This window comes from Lissotriton helveticus, chromosome 9 (assembly GCF_964261635.1).
Source record: "Lissotriton helveticus chromosome 9, aLisHel1.1, whole genome shotgun sequence".
Classification (NCBI taxonomy): domain Eukaryota; kingdom Metazoa; phylum Chordata; class Amphibia; order Caudata; family Salamandridae; genus Lissotriton; species Lissotriton helveticus.
In genome coordinates this window covers 163,443,738-163,466,353 of record NC_136070.1, presented here as the reverse complement: position 1 = coordinate 163,466,353, position 22,616 = coordinate 163,443,738, and positions in this window count along the sequence as shown.

Below are 22,616 nucleotides of genomic sequence, written 5' to 3'. Positions count from 1 at the left end.
AGAAGCACACTATAAGGTACTTGATGACTGGTGCCTATATCCCAAAAAACTCAAAATAATCTTTCTCCATAGCTCAAATTTATGTGGGAGGGGGTGTGGCCTCCTAGGGGACTTTTGTCACAGATGGTGGGATTGCCCAAGCGTCCGCCTCTTCTGGACGGAGATATTAGACCAAATTAAGGAGATTCTAGGCTACTAAATCCCATATAAGGTGGAATTTACAGTTCTGAGACTTTGAGACTCTTCACTTCAATATCAAACAAAGGGTGATAAAGCTACCATGTAGCTTTGTCTAGGAGCTGCTAAATTAGCATTGGCTGCAGCTTGGAGAAAGTGGGAGGCCCCTTCACTCACACAATGGCATGCTCCTCTATGGCTAGCTCTCACCACGGAGAGACTAGCAGATATCGTCTGTGATGATTTAAAACACTTTGAGTTCACTTGAGAACCTCTAGTCAAATTCTTGTCCAACGGCCTCCCACTTACTGCCTGTCCTACATGTACCAAAGCACTCCATCTTTTCCAATTTTAGTCATGAATATGGACCCACCTGCACATCTCGTCCCACTTCTCCTTTAGGCTAACCTACAGGTATGCCAATCTCCTCTAATATGTTTGAATATTGTAATCAGATTCTACTGTTTCCTCTGACCCATGATTTTATTTTATTAATTGCTTGCTATAGTATGTAATTTGTTGTTAGCAGTCCAGCACAGATCTATGTGTATCAAAAAAAAGCTGCTGGAAGGCTAGAATCATGAGAGTTATACAAATGTGGGACTTATTTGCAATAAAAAAGTGTTGCAAACCAGTCAGGCAGTCATTTATAAGTAATCAAAGAGTGAGTTGTGTACTCAGAAATTTCAATGAGAAGAGAGTAAATTAATCTAAAGATGGCTTCGGTGAGAGCAATGATGGCATCGGACTAATCTGCTTCTCAGCTCACCGCTCTTCCCATGCCTCAGTAATGTGGAGCTTGACTACATGGACTCAGCTTTGTGACTTGGTTTCAGTTGCCTGGTCCCCTCCTTACCAAGTGGAAGCTGTTGTGGTTTGAGCCCTTTGGATTATCCCATCAGGTTGCCACTGCACTGCATGGCTGCTTCAGCTGTTTGTCTGTGGCAGATTCTGGCATCCACAGTCTTCGAGAGCCTATTCCTCCAAGGTCATGATGAGCCGCGGGTTGAAGAATCCGAAGATGCATGCCATGGGTCCTCTGGCCACAGTAGGAACGTCTTCTGTGGTGCCACCCAAACCTGACAAGGAAAGCAAATCACAAGAGGGTCCTAGCAAGGGCAAGCTAGAGACTGGGGGAAGAAAACATCTCTGTGGATGACTAATGATACGCAGTTGGAAGGTGGGTCTTTTGAGCCCTCTATCACAAGTTTGTTCGTGCCCTCCCACATAATGGGCCCCCAAGGTGATGCCCCGGAGGATGTGGTTGGTAGTGGGATTACAAAATCCTTGAGCGGGACTCTGAAAGTGCCAGGGAATAATTGTAACAGCGTTATCCAAAAGGAAAATCCTGAGTTTCTTCTGCCCCAAGGCATGGGTCTTTGAGTGTGGTGCAGGATGGCCCTCAAATTACTACCAAATCCATAATAGGTGATATATTTTCAGGGAGAGAGGGGGGCAAAAAACAAATATATGCACTAAAAGTTAGATTACCCCTGTTGTCAGTTCCAGGCTCCTTTTTGAGGGTCGGCAGCAAGAAGGGATTTTTTCTGATGAGATGCCCAGGGAGAATTATTTCCCGTTAACCGATGGGTCTAATTCTTCTAATCAAGGCAATATTTATTTAAGTGATGATGAGGTATCTGGTGCAAACAGCAGTATTTCAAATGAGGATTTGCTGCTGACTTAATTAAAGAAATCCTCGCAAAGAAAGAAATAGGGGACTAGGAGGAGGAATAGCCGGCAACTGAAATGAAACTATTCGGCCATTCAGCGTGCTTAGCCCGACGGAGATAATCATGCTCATGACCAAGATGATGTTTGCTCTTTGGGTAATACCTGGTGAGCCAGGGGAATACTGGCCCAACTAGTATTTTTTATTTTATTAAAAATGTAGGCGGAAACCTGAAATTAAAGCAGTCGTACAAGAGTCACCTCCAAAAAGGTTTGAGGTTTGAGAGGGTACTGTTGTACTGTTGTACAATGGGTAATGTCCCATTAAGAGATGTTTGGGATACCCTGAAGGCCTGTATCGGGGGTGGGGGGGATTCAGTTTTCTCTGAAGCGGGTAAAAGTGGAGAAACGCATTCTACAGGACCCTCAGCTGAACCTGGCTTGGGCTGAAGAAAATCTAGTTACAGCACTGCAGCAGAGGACTGAGGTAAGAGGCTCAAATAGCGGTAGTGTCTGCCAAGGTCGCAATTGGTGAATTTCTTGCTCAAAAATCAGCACGCAACTTAGTTGCTCACGGGGAAAAAGCTTGTGAATGTAGTGAAACATTAGAGTATCACTAAGCAACGAGAACCAGACAGGAATTTAAGCATAATGAAGTTTGTGTAATTGAGGACCCAGTACACGGATTGGTATTAAATCCAACTAAGAGTCGGGTTTCCAGAATTATTACCAATTATTGCCAAGTATTATACTCCGAGGGAGCAGAGAGGGAGGCCTACCTAAAACATAATTCAACTTTTGGATATTTAGATTCATACCACTGAAACAACTCACCAGGAAAAAGCAAGAGCTGCTCAGCGGTCCTCCGTCCTCGGATGAGATCCTCCTAGCTTAAGTCCAGTTTAACCGATGGTGAGGCAGCCAGTATAGATTTAATACCCACTTAATTCTATCAAATATTCTCGGATCGACTCAAGAACCTTATCACAATCCTGTTTGAGCTAAATGTTAAAGGGGCAAATTCCCCTAGGTCATGGGCCCTGGCTAAAATTATCGTTTTCCCTAAAAAGAACTAGCCCATTCAAGAGCTTGGTTCCTACCACTCGATCACTTTAATTAACTGGGACTCAAAAATGTATTCAAACCTCTTAGCCACTCCCTTATCTCAAATGATCCATGGGATAGTTTCCAAATGGCAATACAATTTTATCCCTGGGAGAGGTCCGATAGATCATATTAGAAGGAGTATTTCTCTTTTTGATGTTGGGCAGCGGAGCCTATGGGCATTAACATGCTTGATTCTGAAAAAGCTTTCAATAGGGTCTCCTGGCATTTTCTCTGGGCCTCCATGCAAAGAAAGGGGAAATGGCCAGATTGTATCCAGGCAGTCAAAGCACTGTATGCTGAACCAGCTTCCAGCGTATACATTAATGGGGAAATAACTGAGCAATTTAAGCTCTTGAGGGGGGACACGGCAAGGCTGTCCGTGCTCCTCTCTGTTATTCGTGCTGTATATTGACCCCTTTATAAGGAGACTGGAAAGGAATACAATTATTGCCCGGGTTTATATGCAAGGGTATGATTCTTAAATCTTAGCCTATGTCAACGACATTGCTCTGGTTACCCCCGATCCGGAACTGTCTATTAAGGCAGTTGAGGAAGAGAATTGGATCTTTGGGGTTATTTCAGGGTATTCTTTAAATAAGGAAAAAACTAAAATTATTATTAATGAGCATATCTCCCTGGCCGAAATTATAGCGGTTAAAAGTTAACTGTATCTGGGTGTTAACATAATGGATAACATAGATGAGATTATTAATGAAAATATATCTCCTCTGACAGATAAGATTAACAATTCATTGGGTAAGCTGAACAATTTATCCCTGGTGGGTAGATGTAATACAGTAAAGATGATTTTTTTACCCAAAAATGTTAAATTCAATGAGATCTATCCCACTAGAATTTTCTAATCAGTGGTTGAAGACATTCAATTTTATATATTCACAATTTCTATGGGCTTACTCAAGGCCATGAAGATCCGTAACATTTTTGTCACTCCCTAGAGAGTGGGGGATGGGTTTTTCCTAATCTTAAATTATATTACTGGTCTACCACCCGACCACACTGCAAGGTTCTCTTACAGAAATGCCTTGGCAGATATGTGTTGTATCCTCCCTCTCCCTTTGAATTGCTAATTGGTACAGAAACTTGGGGTTATCTATGGTGGCAGTTAGACTTTGGGTACTATAAAAGGGTGCGTTTTAAGAATCTTCAAACTGCCTTTAAGGTTTGGACGTCATCACGTCGATTGTTGGGTATCTGCAAAGAGAATTTACCAGAGATTTTCGGAGACTCTTGTATGGCTACATGGTTTCATGCTGGGATCAATAAACTAGGGTCTTTTGCTCGTCTTCTGGTATTATTTCATACAATCACCTTAGATTCGATTTTGATCTTACCCATAAGGAATTCTTTAAGTATCTACAAATTAGGAATATTTTACATTTCGGAAGCAAGCAGTATTAATGTCCGCAATTCTACAGGTATATTTTAACAATACTTGCTTTTGTTTATACTATACCCCACACAGGATTGCTAAATGGGGGGAAGGTAAAGGAATACATTGTACACGGTTAGCTCTGTATGGGGCAGATATACTGCATATGTGTCCTACCTTTGGCTCCCTCTCTACTCTGTGATTGATGAAATTACATTCAGAGACAAGCTGTCTCTGAATGTAGCCCAACTCCCCCTTTAACATTACTGGGAAAACAAGACAGTATGGAATCAGATTTGGGAGGGGCTTTGTTTTGTATTTCCATGACTAGTTTTAGGCTATGTGTCGCCTCAGCCTGGCTGGATGTTAATACTCCCTATTTTAACCAATTGCTGGCTCGATTATTGGAAAAGGAAGTTTATACAAGAAAGGGCTATCAAGCAAGAAGAAGGAACTGAGAATTAGGAATCATTTAACTGAGTGGGTTAATCAATCAGCCTTATAAAAGAATTTATAAAACATTGTTTGGAGTGTTACAGGCCTGTTCTGATTTTAAATGCACTTGTCACTTTGAGAGTTAACCCAGATCAATCTTCTGGTTTGTGTGGTCTGTTACCGGAATGATTGCTGCAATAGTCATCATCACAAAACTTTATCAGATCTATCGAGATAGGCAAAAAAAAGTACAAGAAAAATAAAAGATACAGTACAATGCAAGAAGATGAATTGGTCACCAGTACAATATAAACATAGTTAATATTTGATAATTACAGTTAAAATCAAAGAAAAGGAGAGAAAGGTGGTAACCTCATTTGGCGATCCAATATAACTTTTAGTCTACTAACGTTTCTCTTAAAATCATTGAGCTTCATTTAAAACTATATATAATGATTACGATTATAAATAAGACAAAAGTATATATAGTTAAAAACCATATAATGTACCTTTAACAGTTAAATTCAAGAACACCTGCCTGCTAGGTTACAGAGATAAAAATGGACTGGAACATGGAGCTGAACAATTATGTAAATCACGGTCACACACTTTTCTTTAAGGACTTCACCATGTTAATTAATCACAGCTATATCTAAGCTTGACTGTGGACCTCAAGAAGCTAAGAACATGTAACACAGAGTTGCTGGTAAGCATTTGTGAAAAGATAGACTCTGGTATGTCCTGTCAAAAATTACCCCTCTTTAAAAGGGAAATAAGATAAGATTTTTTAGGTACCTCGTAGAAACTGCAGAACATCAAAAAATGCATCATGTCCTGTGGAGACTTCCCGTCAGATCCACAGGCAGGGAGGCTCAGACCCCTAAGTGCTCCACCAGGGTGGGTCAGAAGGTAATGAAAAAGGTCCAAACGGAACCTAGTCACGGAACTTAGTCAGTAGAAAATGACCATGGGAACTTTTAAGTCATAAGAAAAAAGGCTTACTTGATTGAATGGTTTTCAATCGGAAATACCCACGCATACTAGGCTTCTTCAGCTCCCCTTCTTCCCTGTCCATCCGATGTTTTTAAAAATAAAATCTCCTTCACCCAGCCCTGTTTTCTTCTGCACATACTCTCAGGATTGATAAATAAATCATCCCTTCCCAGGTCAGCAAGACAGTCGTTTACATACTTGAGCCAGGGAATACTGTAATAGTAATCCAGGGAGAGGCAATCAGTTAAAATGTCCTTAATAAGGACTGTTAGAACTGGCTATTTCTGGTAGGCTAAGGCTGACGCCAAAGCCAGGCAGAAACCACCATTCTAGTCAGGGCAAGGAAGTCACACGCCAAGATAACCCCTGCTCACCCCCTTGGTAGCTTGGCACGAGCAGTGAGGCTAAACTCGGAGGCGATGTGTAAAGCATTTGCGCCAGCACACAACAGCAACAACATCCTAGGCACACCACAAAAGGAACTCCACACATGGTTATTTTAAAATAACTTTTGTATTGTAAGAACACATTAGATAGAAATCACACATGTACATTGTGCCAACTGGCACGGGCAATATTCATAAGGGATTATTTACAAGACAGGGCCACATGGGCCACTGTCAGAAACAACACATTTAGAAATAGTACTTTGTAGATCATAGAAAATAAGATATAAAACAAAATAACAGTTATAAAATCACATCCAGTAACTACTGGGAACAGGTAAGTACCACCTACGCAACCCTAACCACCTTAGGAGAATGTCACGCAGGGGACCAGGACCTCACTAGGATCACCTGTATTAGAAAGACCAACCACCTAAGTATCACACAGCATTTAGGGGTATAAGCACAACACATTACCCATGATGCATAAATATACATTCAGAGGAGTAGTAAAGGGAAACACATGATGTATAAACCTACACTTTCAGCGGTGTTAAGAACAAAGCACATGATGCATCACAAACACATTCAGAGGTGCAGCGCTAGGGGACACATGACGCCTAAAACATTCAGAGGTGCAGCGCAGGGAAAGAAAGACACATGATGCATGAAAACATTCAGAGGTGCCCCAACACAACTCAATAGCGCAAAAACACACAGTAGGCAATTACCATCCTAAACATAGCAGGTAACCACATTGCGCAAAACTTCACATAAACCACCGCCTGTGGCAGTCCCTAGGCCAACTGGCCTTGTTGGGGCTAGGTCGAACTTCAAAACTGCGCCAGGGCCCTCACTGACCCATGGGCGAAAACTGCACCCACTGTGGGAGCCACACAGGCTCTAAAAACAAATTCCTCGCAGGCAGGAGGGGGCGGGCACCGGCAATGTGCCCCGGCGCCCCCTCTAACTAAAAATGGCCAAACGCTGGAGCCACACAGGCTCTGGGCATCACCTGCCCCAAACGTTGGAGCCACACAGGCTCTTAAATATATATGCCCCATGGAGCCCTCTGTGCCTCGCTGGGCTCGAAATGGCCAAATGCTCCCCAGAGCCTCTCTGGCTCTACAACCAAAATATGGGCAGGGAGCCTCTCTGGCTCTCTATCAAGGACATGCTGCTTTGAGCCTCATGGGCTCACAACCACTCAGGCCCTCATCGTTGGAGTCCCCCACTGGGGACTCTGAACACACCATGGCCGTGGAGCACAGATCGCGCCACTGGGGGGGGCGGACACCGGCAATGTGTCCCGACGCCCCCCTCTCCTTACAGCACCACACAAGTGTCCCCTCTGCGCGTGGGAGTCCCGCTATAGCCAGGGACTCCTACGCTGTGCCTCGCTCTCGCGTCCCCCTCCCTACCTGGCAGCTCCACTCACCGGACTGCCCGTGGGGGACGCTGGTCTGCGGGGACTCTCTCAAGCAGCGCGGGGCTCTCCTCTTTCACCGGGGCCCCGCCTGCTCTCTCAGCCGCTCTTCTCTGGTGCGGGGCTCCCTCTTGGTCACGGGAGCCCCACCGCGGCAGACGCCATCTTCCTCCCCGCTCTCTCTCCTTTTTGGCAGCTTCACTGGCGGCGGGGGCGGGCACCGACAATGTGCCCCACGCCCCCTCCGCTCTCTCCTTACGGCTGGCTGGTGCCTGCGGGGCTCTCCCTCAGCAATGGGAGCCCCGCACCGGCGGCACCGGCCGCCATGTCTCGGGTGCCTTCTTCTCTCCCCCGGGCTGCGGGGCGGGACTTCCGGCCGGTCGCGCCAGGATTGGCCGGCCGGCCAACCACTTCCGGGTCGCTGTGGGCCGCGCAGCGGCCCCGCTGAGGCAGGCAGGCGGGGGATCACTTCACCGAGGGGTGGGCTCCCTCAAGGTGAATTAAAAAGTAGAGATTAGCGGCATGGCCGCGGGGCAAATGCCGGGTGGGCACCGGCTTCAACAAATAAAGCGCTCCCCAAGCGCTAAAGGAAATTGAAAGCGCTCCATCTGCTAAAAATAGCAAATCAAACGCTTCCAAGCGCTACAACGGCAAAATACAGCGCTCCTAGCGCTAGAAGGACAATAAAGCGCTCTCTCAGCACTGCAGGAACAAGTCCAGCAAAGTCCTTAGCAGTCCTGGCAGAATAAAGATGGAGTAACACAGCTCCCAGCAGGGAAAGTCCATCAGGAGTCCAGGGGCTGGGCAGGGCTCAGGGATTCCCCTGAGCCCAAGCAGCAGCACGCCCCTGGCAGATTCAAGTTAGAAACAAGAACATTTTGGAAGGGGACACAGCCCCTTCTTATACAGAGTAAAGTATTTGAAGTCTTTGTGCAGGCAGTGTGAGAACCAGCTAGACTGGTTTATAGGGAAGTCCTTCCAGTATCAGGGACAGAGGTGACAGTCGCCCAGCGGGGGGGTGGAGCCAGCATTGTGGCAGGCAGGCACAGCCCTTCACTATCAGGTGCTATCTCCTCCCACTTTCCTGGCAGCAGATGCTGCCTTTCATCCACGGGCTGACTCAACCTTCTGGGGGCTCTGCAGCCCCTGTCACACTCAAACCAGACAGTCAATCCACAAGCAGGCCCAGGCACTCCTGGGCCAGGCTCACCAGCCAATCACGTGCCAGCAGACTCACTACACAAATATGCCAACTTCTAAAAGTGGCACTTCTAGACTAGACACAACCATGCCGCATACGCCATTACGCAGCATTCAATCTCACGAGTTCACACATATCAAACTCGACCCTGCACTCCCCACACATCAGGAACTACCATGGGCATACAAATTCCCCATTCATTCCTATGGGAGGGCAGGTCACTCACCACACATACACAGAGAGCACACACACTTTACACTGTACCACAGTGAAAAAGTGCGCAGAGGCCTAAAACCATCAACACTAGGTTCCAGAAACAGGCTAGGAAAAAGCAAAAAGTTTCGGGGTGAACCTGCCAAAAGGGCCAGGTCCAACAAGGACGATACCCTCTCTTAGCCACAAGTTCATCCACAATGATAGGAGGCGATAAGACAGCAAGTCAGAGAGAAAAGCCAACCCCTGTTCTTCGTGGACTACGATAGAAGGGATGCACTGCAGCAAACATAAAAGACGTTTAAAAACAGAATTTTCAACAACTTGGAGTTCCTCATGCTCCATATAACCCCAGATCTGGCTACCGTAAGCCACCTTAGTGATGTACTTGGCCTTATAAATCTTCAATAGGTTCCGATAGGTCTACTGCACAACCTAGATGAAAAATTGAAAATGGCAGTGTTGGCCCTGACAAAGTCCCCTTTTTTCCTACTGATGAGGGGACACCAGGTCATGGCAGCATCAAACACTACTCCCAAATATGAGAAGACATCAGTCTTAGGGACGGGTGTTGATCCCACAGCAAAAGTATAAGGTTTATTGGGGCGTTAACCTACTTGAATTAGGAAGGATTTGTGGTTTTTCACCAGCAAGCCCAGGTTGTCTATAAAATGGGCAAATGAATTCAATAACTTTGCAAACCCCTCGCTATCCTAGCCATGCGAACGGTGGTGGGTGACTGTCAGGTCCTTAGTATATTGTACCACCGCCTTGGTATCTCTGCGTAAGTAAACCAAAAGGAGAGTACGCAGTTCCCCAGATTAAAAAATGGGGGGAGAAAAAACACAGATGAACCAAAGTGAACTGCGTACTCTCCTTTTGGTTTGCTGTCGGTAGGGCTTGTACACTGGACCACTTTAAACAGCCCTCCCTGTCCCTCTGTTTGTTAGGATCTCCGTGTAAGTCCCTCAAAAAATGTACAAGAGCGGAAGGCCAACGCGACCACTTAGGGACAACCTGATGTGCCAATGCTCCGATCTAATAACAAGGTCGGAAGCTGAAGACTGGTCCATGAAGGCTAAATATACTGTGCCGGGGCGTACAACAGTGTACTTGTAGAGAGCCTATTAAGAACAATGCTTCCTACCACCTTTACCACTGAACCCAGTAGAGAGATCGGCCTATAACAATGCATACTATCCTGGTCTCGCTTTTTGAAGACTGGTACAATTGTAGAAAGTGCCCAAGAGGCCGGACAGCCGGACTCAGGTGCAGCATTAATAACCGTGGTGAGGGTCGGTACCCAGGTTTCTATGTTTGAAATGTACAGGTCCTGGAGTATCTCATCAGGGCCTGGGGCCTTCTTTTTTATTAGCCATGCTATACCCTCTCTAACTTTTTCAGATGTAAAAACCACATGTGGGTTTCCTCACCTCAGAACAGATCTACCTTTCCAGCAGAAGGGTACAAGAACATGTCCTAAAGGTGCATTACCCATTCATCTTCGCCAGGAAGAGATTATTGACGATACTCCAAAACTTAGAACTGTTCGTCAGGGTACTGGCTTCTATTAGGGTTACCCAAGCTTCTTTCTTCAAGGAGGATTTACGGTTAGACAGAGCTGCTTTATAAAGTCTACCACAGGCCTTAACTGTGGAGTGATCTCTTGGTTTCGTGCCAAGGGCTACTCTCAAATTCCTAGAGGCTCGTGTACATTCTGAATCAAACCATCTTGGGCTCCAGAAGAACGCAGAGCCACCGGAGCCTTTAGTAAGCTAGCAATTACCCCTGAGATTGCATTGAAAGGCTGTAACTTATGACTTCGCTTGACAATCTATACAGGTTGCAAACTCTTTATGACACTGAGAGAGCAAAGACTCATAAAACGTATGTGGAGAAATCTGTACACACTTCAATCTCCTCCCTCCATCCGTTGTTGGCAGCAACCTCCTGGTTTCTACTCTATGGGTTTGGGCGGCCCGGGGCCAACAAGTAGACATACACGCTGAGTTATGATCACTCTGCTCACTCTCCTGAATGGAAAAGTACAAAATATGTGCAAGAAAGGGAGTAGAGACAAAAATATCATCTATAAATGACTCACACCCTCTGCCAGTGAAAGTGTGGTTGATATTATTAGTCTCCGGGGGCAGGTTGTTCATGGGTAGCATTAAATCGAGCTTGTTTACAATGGCATTAAGTAAATGGCCCTGTTAAGGGTGCTACATATGCAATCCTGACAGCCATGCACATCCCATGTGGTTGATCCCTTCTCGCCTAAAATCCCAACATAAGTGAATATTAAAATCTCCTGCAATCATAAGATTAGTGTGACTCTATCTTTTTAAACATGATTTTCTCAAGAAGGAGTCCAACCGGGAGATGTTTCAGCCTTCAATAAGAGGGGATACAGCATTATACACGTTAATAACCAATACCATATTTGGCCCCTTTAAAGCATCAAAGCCTGCATGGTGGAGAAATCTGTGGGCACTGTTAAAAAGGTACTACAGACAACCAGGGAGACAAAACTGACCATACCCACCTTGGCTCTGCCCACACTTGAGGGAGTAGCAGGTACAAAGAAAGTTTTAAAACTTTCCAAGAAGAAGTTGTTGGCAATGGCCCATGTTTCTTTCAGGCATATTACATCGTACCATTTTATGAAAAGTATCCAACTTGGATCGTGAAACTTGCTTGCCAGCCCTGCGATAATCCAAGAGATGAATTTGAATTCGGAACAAACCTGGATGGCTTGCCCCAACGGCCCAGTTTTCTGCTGGATAGAAAAAGTGTTATTTTCAGATGAGGCTCTGGCAGGCAGTCAATCACAACAGTCAAGTGATCCCAATGGTGCATACCTATTGTATGTCTCAATGCCAGGGGCGAGCACCTGCCATGACCCCAAGTCACAGGCATTTGGTCCACACAAGCTCCTAGCTGCGAGAAGGAGCAGGTAGATCGAGGGACTGTAAAAGTAACCCTAGGGGGGGGCCTTGATGGCCAAAGTGAGGCCACTACTGGTAGGCTGTGAGATCGATGCGCATATTTTGCCTGCAATGTGGCAATGGTTGAAAATAATGACAGTGAAATCACCACTCCACATCTTCCTAACCCTTCCCGCCCAGCTTATTCTCCTCAACATGATTATTTGGTTTTCCACTCTTAGTCCTGGAACAGCATTGGAGTTCAGCCAATACACCACCTTGTTCTTTAGTTGGTCAAATTCTTCCTTTTCTCCCACTGGGAGAACTGATACATTTGCAAGAAGTACTACGAAGCGGGGTAGATTCTGATGGTAGATGGAGAGTACTTGTGCATCGAATGATGGTGTTAGCTGCGTCGTGACCAAGGTTATTTGCCTCCCCTCTGGGCATCTCCAGGATTATGCTTGGGGTAAGAAGGAACCACCTCTTTCGATGTTATGGACAAGCAATTTGTTTTATTTTCAACATATTTAAAATGTGATTGATTCTTTCTCTGTAAATCATTGTGTGGGGATGGGTGAGGGGTGGGAGGTTCATGGCTGGTTGGTAAAGCATTTAAACTGACAATAAAAATAAAAATAATGAGAAGAGAAGAAGTGATGTGGGACGTCAATACAAAGTGCATAACATAGTGGCCAAAGTTCACAAATGGCAATACCTTCAATAACAGGTGTCAATGTGACTAAAGTACATATTGTTATGAGCATAGTACCCAATCGATTTATATCAGAACCAGCATTTTCTATTGACATTAGTTAAGGATCAGCGTCCCCGCAACAGCCAGGGGAACAATGTACCCCCAACTGTGCCACCTTGAACATTATTTTGTGTTATAATTCAGAACACAGGGACTGAGTCCTAAAATATCAGCTACAAGAGTTTTGTTGATGGTGTGACTAGCCAGTCAGATTGCTTGGTATATATTTTGGGATACCTATTTCTGCCTTTCCCGCCTGGTGGATCACCCTGAAACTTCTAGAAAAGGGATGGAGAGAATTAACTTTCTTTTTGAAAGTGTGGGGTCCTAAAGTTGCAATTTCACATGTTAATTTCCAGCTGAAAGTTTGCTTTCTGATACAGAAAGATTGCTGAATACAATTTTACCAAATTTGGCGAAAGGTTACAACTTTACTCAGGAATTCCCAGAACCTGTGCGTTTTGGATGACATAAACTGCGGGCTTGGTGTGCCAACTGCTTCCGGACACCCCCACAGGATATGTCAGCCGACTAGCTCTACAGTGCCACTACCACACCCCTGTATCTTACAATGGAGTAGGTAGGCCCAGGCAACCACTGAACATGACCACCCCGATTCCTCAGGGATCGTGGAAAACAGTATTGTACGTTTCACTCAGACACTCATGCTTGCTTTCTCTCAGAAAACACAGAGGCTGGCGATTAAGATGTTTCAATAAGTATTTATTCGTCCAATGACAGTATTGTGTAAAACATATGTGCTGCTATGATCAGGAGACAGAAGCATACAAAACAGATTGCTAGTACCAACATAGTAAAATGTAGATACATGTCTACCATAGTGTTAATAAGATAAACATAAGCAGTTCAGATAAAAACAGTAGGACTTGCATATTCATAAAATGCCCACCCTAAGTAGTTTGCATAAATTTACCTAGCCTAAATGTGTAGGTGCAACCTGTATATGCCAATAAACCCTTAGGGAAGAACCCACCCCCTCACCTAATGGTTGAGAATGAAGGACCCCGTCTCTGTCAAGGATAACACCCACAAGGGAGGTTCAGACCACTGCGTGTGAAAGATTCAGCATGCAGGACCCTGTGTCAGCATGGAAGGAATCCTCCTCTAATTTGTAGGGGGGAGTGAGGGTCTCTTATACTAGTGTGGTCACTCCAGAGTTTCTTCTTGAACCAATATGTTTTGAAAACAACCATACATGTTTTGGAAATAATCCTGAATATTTTTCCAAACAAATGCGATCATGCACAGCTGGCTGTTGGCAAGGATGAAAAAAGTGATGACTGTTATACAGAATAATTATACCATGCCTGAGGACATGTTTATGTATGTCAGGTGCAGGGATTATGATAGAATACCGAGAGCCTGGTGTTGAAGAGACAGGCGCAAGCTACTAGGTAAAAGATCACTTGTTTAGAATTGTTATTGTCGTGTGGATGGGACAAGGTATGTAAGATGGGGTATACAGGACAGGACTATCCTAAAGGACATGACTAGGAAGAAGGTTTTTTATATGGGGTGTAAAATCCATTCAGATGCTTTCAAGAAATTAGAGTTTAAAAAGTTGATCATAGTGGATGTGAAGGGGTTAACACTGGTAAAATGTTAGAGATATCTGAACCAATTGTGTCCAGGTATGCTCTGATTGGTCCATTCAAAGTAGAGGGACAGATCATGATTGGTTGACGGCAACATGGAGAATATGCTGTGGCAGCCACTGCATGCTTAGGTCCTGACCAGAGGGTGGGCACCAACAAAGAGCTGAATGCCTGTGGGGACCTGGGCACAGGGAGTAGCCAGAGAACAGACTGTGGACTAATCCCAGAACTGCGTTACTAACACCTGGTACAGCAGTACCCAGCGAAGCCACTTAGTGAGTAATTGCAGTGAGGTATTGAAAACATGTATTTTTTTTAAAGAATGAGAAATGACTTGTCATAGAACAGACCCTGCGGTCAAGCACTATTGTCTTATTACTTACCAGTAATCTTCATTACCCCGATTAGGGTCCTCCCCGTCCCAGTCCTTACCACGTGAGGCAGTCCTGCCTCCACCCAGCCAATCAAAACGCCAGAAATCCAAAGGTCGAAGGTGACATAAGCCCCTCCCACCCACCGCCATGCCTGTCATCAACAAGACTCAGACACAAACATAGCGGGAGGGAGGGAGGGAAGAGGACTGGGACGGGGAGGACCCTAATTGGGGTTATGAAGATTACCGGTAAGTAATAAGACATTACCCCCTCATGGGTCCTCCCCGTCCCAGTCCTTACCACGTGAGGAACTCACAAGCAGAGAACCAAGAAGAAAAAATGCAGGACACCAGGGATCCATGCAAAAGTACAAAACTTTAAACAATAAAGCATCAACGAACAGCAGCGTACAAGACGCCAACAGAAATCGTCAGAAGAGGCAAGAAAAACATCAAGCCGAGAATGTCGCACAAAAGTGTGACGGGACCACCAAAAGGCCGCCCCACAAAGCACCAGGATAGAGACCCCGCCGCATCAGCACAGGAAGCAGACACAGAACCCACAGGAGACAAACAGGGCAGGAGAAAGCCGAGACTTTAGGGAACATTGGAGGCAAAACAGAAGAGCCCCGCGAACACCCAAAGAAGGGGAACAGGAGAAACCCCCACAGCAGGCAAAACAGGAAGCAACACCTCCAGCCGCAAAAGGAAACACGAAGAAACAGGCAGAAAAGCCCGATCTAAGCCGCAAAACAACTCAAACCAGCAGAAACTGCAAAGAAGGAAACAAAACGAGCAAGGCACCCAACTCACCCAACCGACAAGCGGAAGAGAAGGCCAGCAAAAAAGCCACCGCAGTGGACAACCACAACAAGTCCGCCACTAACAAGGACATGAAAGGGGCAACCGCAGACCATGCAAAACAGCAGGCAAGGCCCAAAGAAGAAACGAGCACAGGAGAGCCCGGACAACGAAGCAAAAGCTCAGAAGAAGCCGACTCACCAAAGGGCAACAACCACCGAGGAAGCCCCAAGGCCCCGATAAGCACAAACCGCCGTCAACGAGCAGACAAAGCGGAAGGGGAAAAATCCCAACAACAAACCCAAGCTGGAGAAACCAGCACAGAAACAGGAACCCCAGCATGGATTCCGACCAAGAGAAGAGCACCAGGAAACAAAAGAGCCCCAAAGTGCATCACAGCTCCAAAGAGCGGAAGGCCAACGCGACCAACACATGCCACAGGCCACCACAGAAGAACAGCCCAAAGACGCTAAAGACAGACGCTCAAGAGACAGGCAGTCAGAAGCAAGCGTCAAAGATAGGGCAAAGACAGCAGCGGACCCAGAAGCAGAGCCGGAGGCAAGGGAGGCTGGCCAAAACCGACTCCCACCAGCAACAGCAGGAGCGGAAACCAAAAACAGCTAGGCCAAACCAACAACACCGACACCCCCCTAACCTCCGCCGAACGCCCGGGAGGAGAAAAACGGGAGGGAATGTATACAGAAAACCCGAAGGCCAAGGAAACGAGAGAGCAACCCCCGAGGACAGACCACCCCGGAACAAAAACCGGGGGAGAAGAGCAACAGGAGGGGAAGCAAAAATGACCAAACCAAGAGTCCCAAACCAAAGACAAAAGGACCTGGAACAGAGGAACAGACAGAGGGAATGCTACACGAAGCAGCAAGACATCCCAGCGCAGGGCCATTCCAAGCACCAGCGCACGGTCCCAAGCACCCACGCAATGTCCCAACAAAATGACATGTCCCGTCGAAACGAGCACCAGACAGCACCAAACAGAGGACGGCAGGAAGCGGCCCAAGCTACCAAAAGAAGGCACAACTAGAGTACCATTCCATTAAAGAAACCAATTGCCGTAACAGGGATGCCTCTCAAGACCCTCTGAAAGACAACAGAGAAGTCGCCGCCCAGACACAAGACAGGGAAGCCCGCAGGAACAGAGACACGTAGCGGGACCCCCCAAGAAGGCCCAGAAAACAACGAGCCCCCGGAGCGCCAGCCCAAACAACAGGCAAGCCGGCCACCAAGTACCCCAATGGGGCCCCCAACCCAACCCAAGGACAGGCATCCAAGGACAACAAGAGGAGAGAGGGAAGCAGAAATGCACCCCCCACACCAGGTCGGGAGAGCAAAGCCACCAGACCAGGGGAGAGAGGAACCAGAGCCCCGTAACCAGCAAGGAAAAAGGACCCAACGAGTCATCAGAAGAAACACCAAGGACACGAGGTGCACAAGAGCCCAAGGAACCACAGCCGAGGAGGCAACCACCATCCGCCGGACACAAAACCAACCCCGAGCCGGGGCAGGAGGGAGACCCAGTAGGACCCGCAGAAGATCCAACAGGACAGATATATGGAACGCCTCACGAAATGCGTGTCATCCTAGCGCAGGGGCCATGTCAACCCCCTCCAGTAACGCTCAACAGAAAGGATACGAGCCGCTGAAGCGAGCACTGAGAAATAGCCCCCAGCAAAGTGTCAAACCGGACCCGAGGAACTGAAGCCCCCGAACAGGAACCAGACGAGGAACAGCCAGACCCAATATGACCCCAGAAACCGGAACCAGGCCAGCAAACCCCCCACAGCAGGAGCCAGCGCCATGGAAAAAAACAGAGAAGCATGAGAGAGACCGAAAGGAAACACCTGAAAACAGGAAATGGAACTCAACCACCGCAAACCTCTGAGCAGCCGGATGGAGGGGAACGAGAAAAACAGGCGACTCCCACACCTAGGGAAGCCAAAATCACCCACCAAGAAGAGGGGAAAACCGGGCTGCAAGGGGCACAACCAAAAGGGACACAGCCGCACCAACCTGACCAAAGCCCCAGGAGGCAGAACCGAACAGAAAGACCAACAGGAGCCAGGACCTGGAACAGAGAGAAAGAGGACCCCCGGCCCCACTCCGTCACCGAAACCAGCACCACAGAGCGTAGCGACAAAAAATAGGCCGACGCCGAAGAAGACGGCAGAACGCATCACAGTGCCAACGGACAACGAAGCAACCGTGAAAACAGCCTAAAAGGGGGACGGCCCGGAATGGAAACCGGCAACCAAGAATGATGACCAACAGGAATCACCATTCTCAAAGCAGACCGGACAAACGAGCCAGGAACAACGGAGCCGAGCCCCCAAATCGCAACAATGGCACCAAAAGAGATAGGTGACCCACAAGCAGGTCAACACCAGGAGCGGAACACATAACCCGAAGAGGAAGAGATGCAACCACCAGGCCACGGAGACTCCTCCTGGGCACAACATATCCGACTGACACTCAGGGGCAATTTTTACCCCGAGTGGGCTGGGTATTCTCAGACGTGAGTCCCAGGCTCTCCACACCTCTGGAGTCAAGCTATCCAGGCTGAATGAAGGCTGATAGCCAGAAACCGGTCCTTGGATGCTTGATTCCGGTCTGGGAAAGGGTATACAACCTTTACCACGCAACTTTTACCACGACCTACCTTTACCACGCAACTTTTACAACGCAGGAACCTTTACCACGCATACCATTACAACGCAGGTATTTACAACGCAGATACCTTTACAACGCATACCATTACAACGTAAGTATTGGTAAGTATATTATTTTTTTAAAATATTTTAGGTTTGGGTTTTGGGTAAATGGGTATTTTTAGGGTTCAGGGTCAGTTTTCAGTTTTTGGGTACAGGGGTATTTTTAGGGTTCAGGGTCAGTTTTCAGTTTTTGGGTAAAGGGGTATTTTTAGGGTTCAGGGTCAGTTTTCAGTTTTTGGGTAAAGGGGTATTTTTAGGGTTCAGGGTCAGTTTTCAGTTTTGGGTGAAGGGGTATTTTTAGGGTTCAGGGTCAGTTTTCAGTTTTTGGGTAAAGGGTTTTTTTTAGGGTTCAGGGTCAGTTTTCAGTTTTTGGGGTACAGGGGTATTTTTAGGGTTCAGGGTCAGTTTTCAGTTTTTGGGTAAAGGGGTATTTTTAGGGTTCAGGGTCAGTTTTCAGTTTTTGGGGTACAGGGGTATTTTTAGGGTTCAGGGCTGGTTTTGGGGTACAGGGGTATTTTTAGGTTTCAGGGCTGGGTTTGGGTTTTGGGGTACAGGGGTATTTTTAACATATATATTTAAAAATTAATAAATAAATATTAATATAAATAATTAAAATATTAAAATAATAATTTATTAATTTAAAAATAATATTATTAATAATTACATTATTTTACCATATTATTTACTTACCTATACTTACGTTGTAATGGTATGCGTTGTAATAGTACCTGCGTTGTAGTGTATTGCGTTGTAAAGGTATTCGTGGTAAAGGGTCCTGCGTTGTAAAAAATGCGTGGTAATGGTCTGTGTGGTAAAAGTATGCGTTGTAACGTCATACATCCCTGGGAAAGACATGGCTTGGTAGTTCGGACTGGACTGTTCCCATGAGGCACAGGGTCAGAGCTGATTTGCATATAGCCAGTGTCTAACCCAGGGTGGTGTGGAGTGCAAAAAAACGATGGATTTAGGCCCAGATCCTTATGCTGGGGTGAATGTATGACATTGTTCTACATTCTGTCCATCAACTGTGTTTTTTGCAATCTTCACCCCGAGTGGGCTGGGTATGCTCAGACGTTAGTCCCAGGCTCTCCACACCACTGGAGTCAAGCTATCCAGGCTGAATGAAGGCTGATAGCCAGAAACCGGTCCTTGGATGCTTGATTCCGGTCTGGGAAAGACATGGCTTGGTAGTTCGGACTGGACTGTTCCCCTGAGGCACAGGGTCAGAGCTGATTTGCATATAGCCAGTGTCTAACCCAGGGTGGTGTGGAGTGCAAAAAAACGATGGATTTAGGCCCAGATCCTTGTACTGGGGTGAATGTATGACATTGTTCTACATTCTGTCCATCAACTGTGTTTTTTGCAATTTTCACCCCGAGTGGGCTGGGTATGCTCAGACGTGAGTCCCAGGCTCTCCACACCACTGGAGTCAAGCTATCCAGGCTGAATGAAGGCTGATAGCCAGAAACCGGTCCTTGAATGCTTGATTCCGGTCTGGGAAAGACATGGCTTGGTAGTTTGGACTGGACTGTTCCCATGAGGCACAGGGTCAGAGCTGATTTGCATATAGCCAGTGTCTAACCCAGGGTGGTGTGGAGTGCAACAAAACGATGGATTTAGGCCCAGATCCTTGTACTGGGGTGAATGTATGACATTGTTCTACATTCTGTCCATCAACTGTGTTTTTTCCAATTTTCACCCCGAGTGGGCTGGGTATGCTCAGACGTGAGTCCCAGGCTCTCCACACCACTGGAGTCAAGCTATCCAGGCTGAATGAAGGCTGATAGCCAGAAACCGGTCCTTGAATGCTTGATTCCGGTCTGGGAAAGACATGGCTTGGTAGTTTGGACTGGACTGTTCCCATGAGGCACAGGGTCAGAGCTGATTTGCATATAGCCAGTGTCTAACCCAGGGTGGTGTGGAGTGCAAAAAAACGATGGATTTAGGCCCAGATCCTTGTACTGGGGTGAATGTATGACATTGTTCTACATTCTGTCCATCAACTGTGTTTTTTCCAATTTTCACCCCGAGTGGGCTGGGTATGCTCAGACGTGAGTCCCAGGCTCTCCACACCACTGGAGTCAAGCTATCCAGGCTGAATGAAGGCCGATAGCCAGAAACCGGTCCTTGGATGCTTGATTACGGTCTGGGAAAGACAGGGCTTGGTAGTTCGGACTGGACTGTTCCCATGAGGCACAGGGTCAGAGCTGATTTGCATATAGCCAGTGTCTAACCCAGGGTGGTGTGGAGTGCAAAAAAACGATGGATTTAGGCCCAAATCCTTGTACTGGGGTGAATGTATGACATTGTTCTACATTCTGTCCATCAACTGTGTTTTTTGCAATTTTCACCCCGAGTGGGCTGGGTATGCTCAGACGTGAGTCCCAGGCTCTCCACACCACTGGAGTCAAGCTATCCAGGCTGAATGAAGGCTGATAGCCAGAAACCGGTCCTTGGATGCTTGATTCCGGTCTGGGAAAGACATGGCTTGGTAGTTCGGACTGGACTGTTCCCATGAGGCACAGGGTCAGAGCTGATTTGCATATAGCCAGTGTCTAACCCAGGGTGGTGTGGAGTGCAAAAAAACGATGGATTTAGGCCCAGATCCTTGTACTGGGGTGAATGTATGACATTGTTCTACATTCTGTCCATCAACTGTGTTTTTTCCAATTTTCACCCCAAGTGGGCTGGGTATGCTCAGACGTGAGTCCCAGGCTCTCCACACCACTGGAGTCAAGCTATCCAGGCTGAATGAAGGCTGAGCCTGATAGCCAGAAACCGGTCCTTGGATGCTTGATTCCGGTCTGGGAAAGACATGGCTTGGTAGTTCGGACTGGACTGTTCCCATGAGGCACAGGGTCAGAGCTGATTTGCATATAGCCAGTGTCTAACCCAGGGTGTTGTGGAGTGCAAAAAAACGATGGATTTAGGCCCAGATCCTTGTACTGGGGTGAATGTATGACATTGTTCTACGTTCTGTCCATCAACTTTGTTTTTTGCAATTTTCACCCCGTGAGTCCCAGGCTCTCCACACCACTGGAGTCAAGCTATCCAGGCTGAATGAAGGCTGATAGCCAGAAACCGGTCTTTGGATGCTTGATTCCGGTCTGGGAAAGACATGGCTTGGTAGTTCAGACTGGACTGTTCCCATGAGGCACAGGGTCAGAGCTGATTTGCATATAGCCAGTGTCTAACCCAGGGTGGTGTGGAGTGCAAAAAAACGATGGATTTAGGCCCAGATCCTTGTACTGGGGTGAATGTATGACATTGTTCTACATTCTGTCCATCAACTGTGTTTTTTGCAACACTCAGGGGCAGCAGCAGGCGCCGCAGAGGCAGGGAACCAAACGGAGTGCAAAAAATGCAGGCATAGGACCAAGGCACCAGGGGAATGGCAAAGCACCAAAACGCAGGCCAGAGAGAAATCTCACAAGCCCCCGCCGCCCCGGTAGCCGAGGACAAGGCCCAACCATCCGGGACTGGAAGGAGGGACCCCTAAGAAATTAACCTGCGAAGCACAGACCGAAAAAGAGCAAGCACACACCCCAAAAACGAGAAGCAGCATACGAACTCATGAGAGCGGAATCCACCAACCGCCCAACCCGGACCTCCAGGGAAGAAGCCTCCGAAGACAGAGGGAGAAGGTGCAAAAAAAGAAGAAAAATGGAGGATACCAGGGGACAAAGACCGCCAGGCGAAATCATGTCCCCAGAAAGAGAGGAACACCCCACTTGGCAATGCCAAGCCACACCGCAGCCAGTACAGCCAACAGGACAGCACGAAATGGCCGGTAAAAAACGGGAATAAACCCCGCCGGAGCAAATGAATCAGGGAGAAAGACCCAGCATCAAAACACCAGAAATCTCATGGACCATCCCTGAATGTATACCCCAACAGGGAAAAACGTCCACGATCCCACCAACAAAAGATGATGGCATAGCCACATGCACCAGCAGCGCAGACAGCGCAAAACAGTCCAAGAAAAACTGCAAAAGATGCTACGTGGACAAAGAGAATGCAAACTTCCAAAGCACAGCATGAAAATGAACATCCCAAGTCACATTGACAGCATAGGCAGGACTCGAACCCTCAGCACATGATAGCCTGTGACACCAGAGGCATATGACATACCAAAGAGCAACAGCTCCGTGGATGCACCGGAGAGGAAGTCCCCTCAAACATGGCGAGCAAAGGAGTAAACCCCAAAGGAAAACACCCAACACACCAATAAAGGAAGTGCCCAGCAACCTCCAGGAAACACTGCCCCAATCAGCAATCTCGTATGTGAGATCAGAAAATAAACAAAAAAGGGCAGCCCTGCAGTCTCCACCCACAGCCACATATGAAGAACATGGCTGCAGGGGCCGGACGCTGCACTAAAGCACCAGCGCCGGAACGACCTGGGCCAGAACACCAG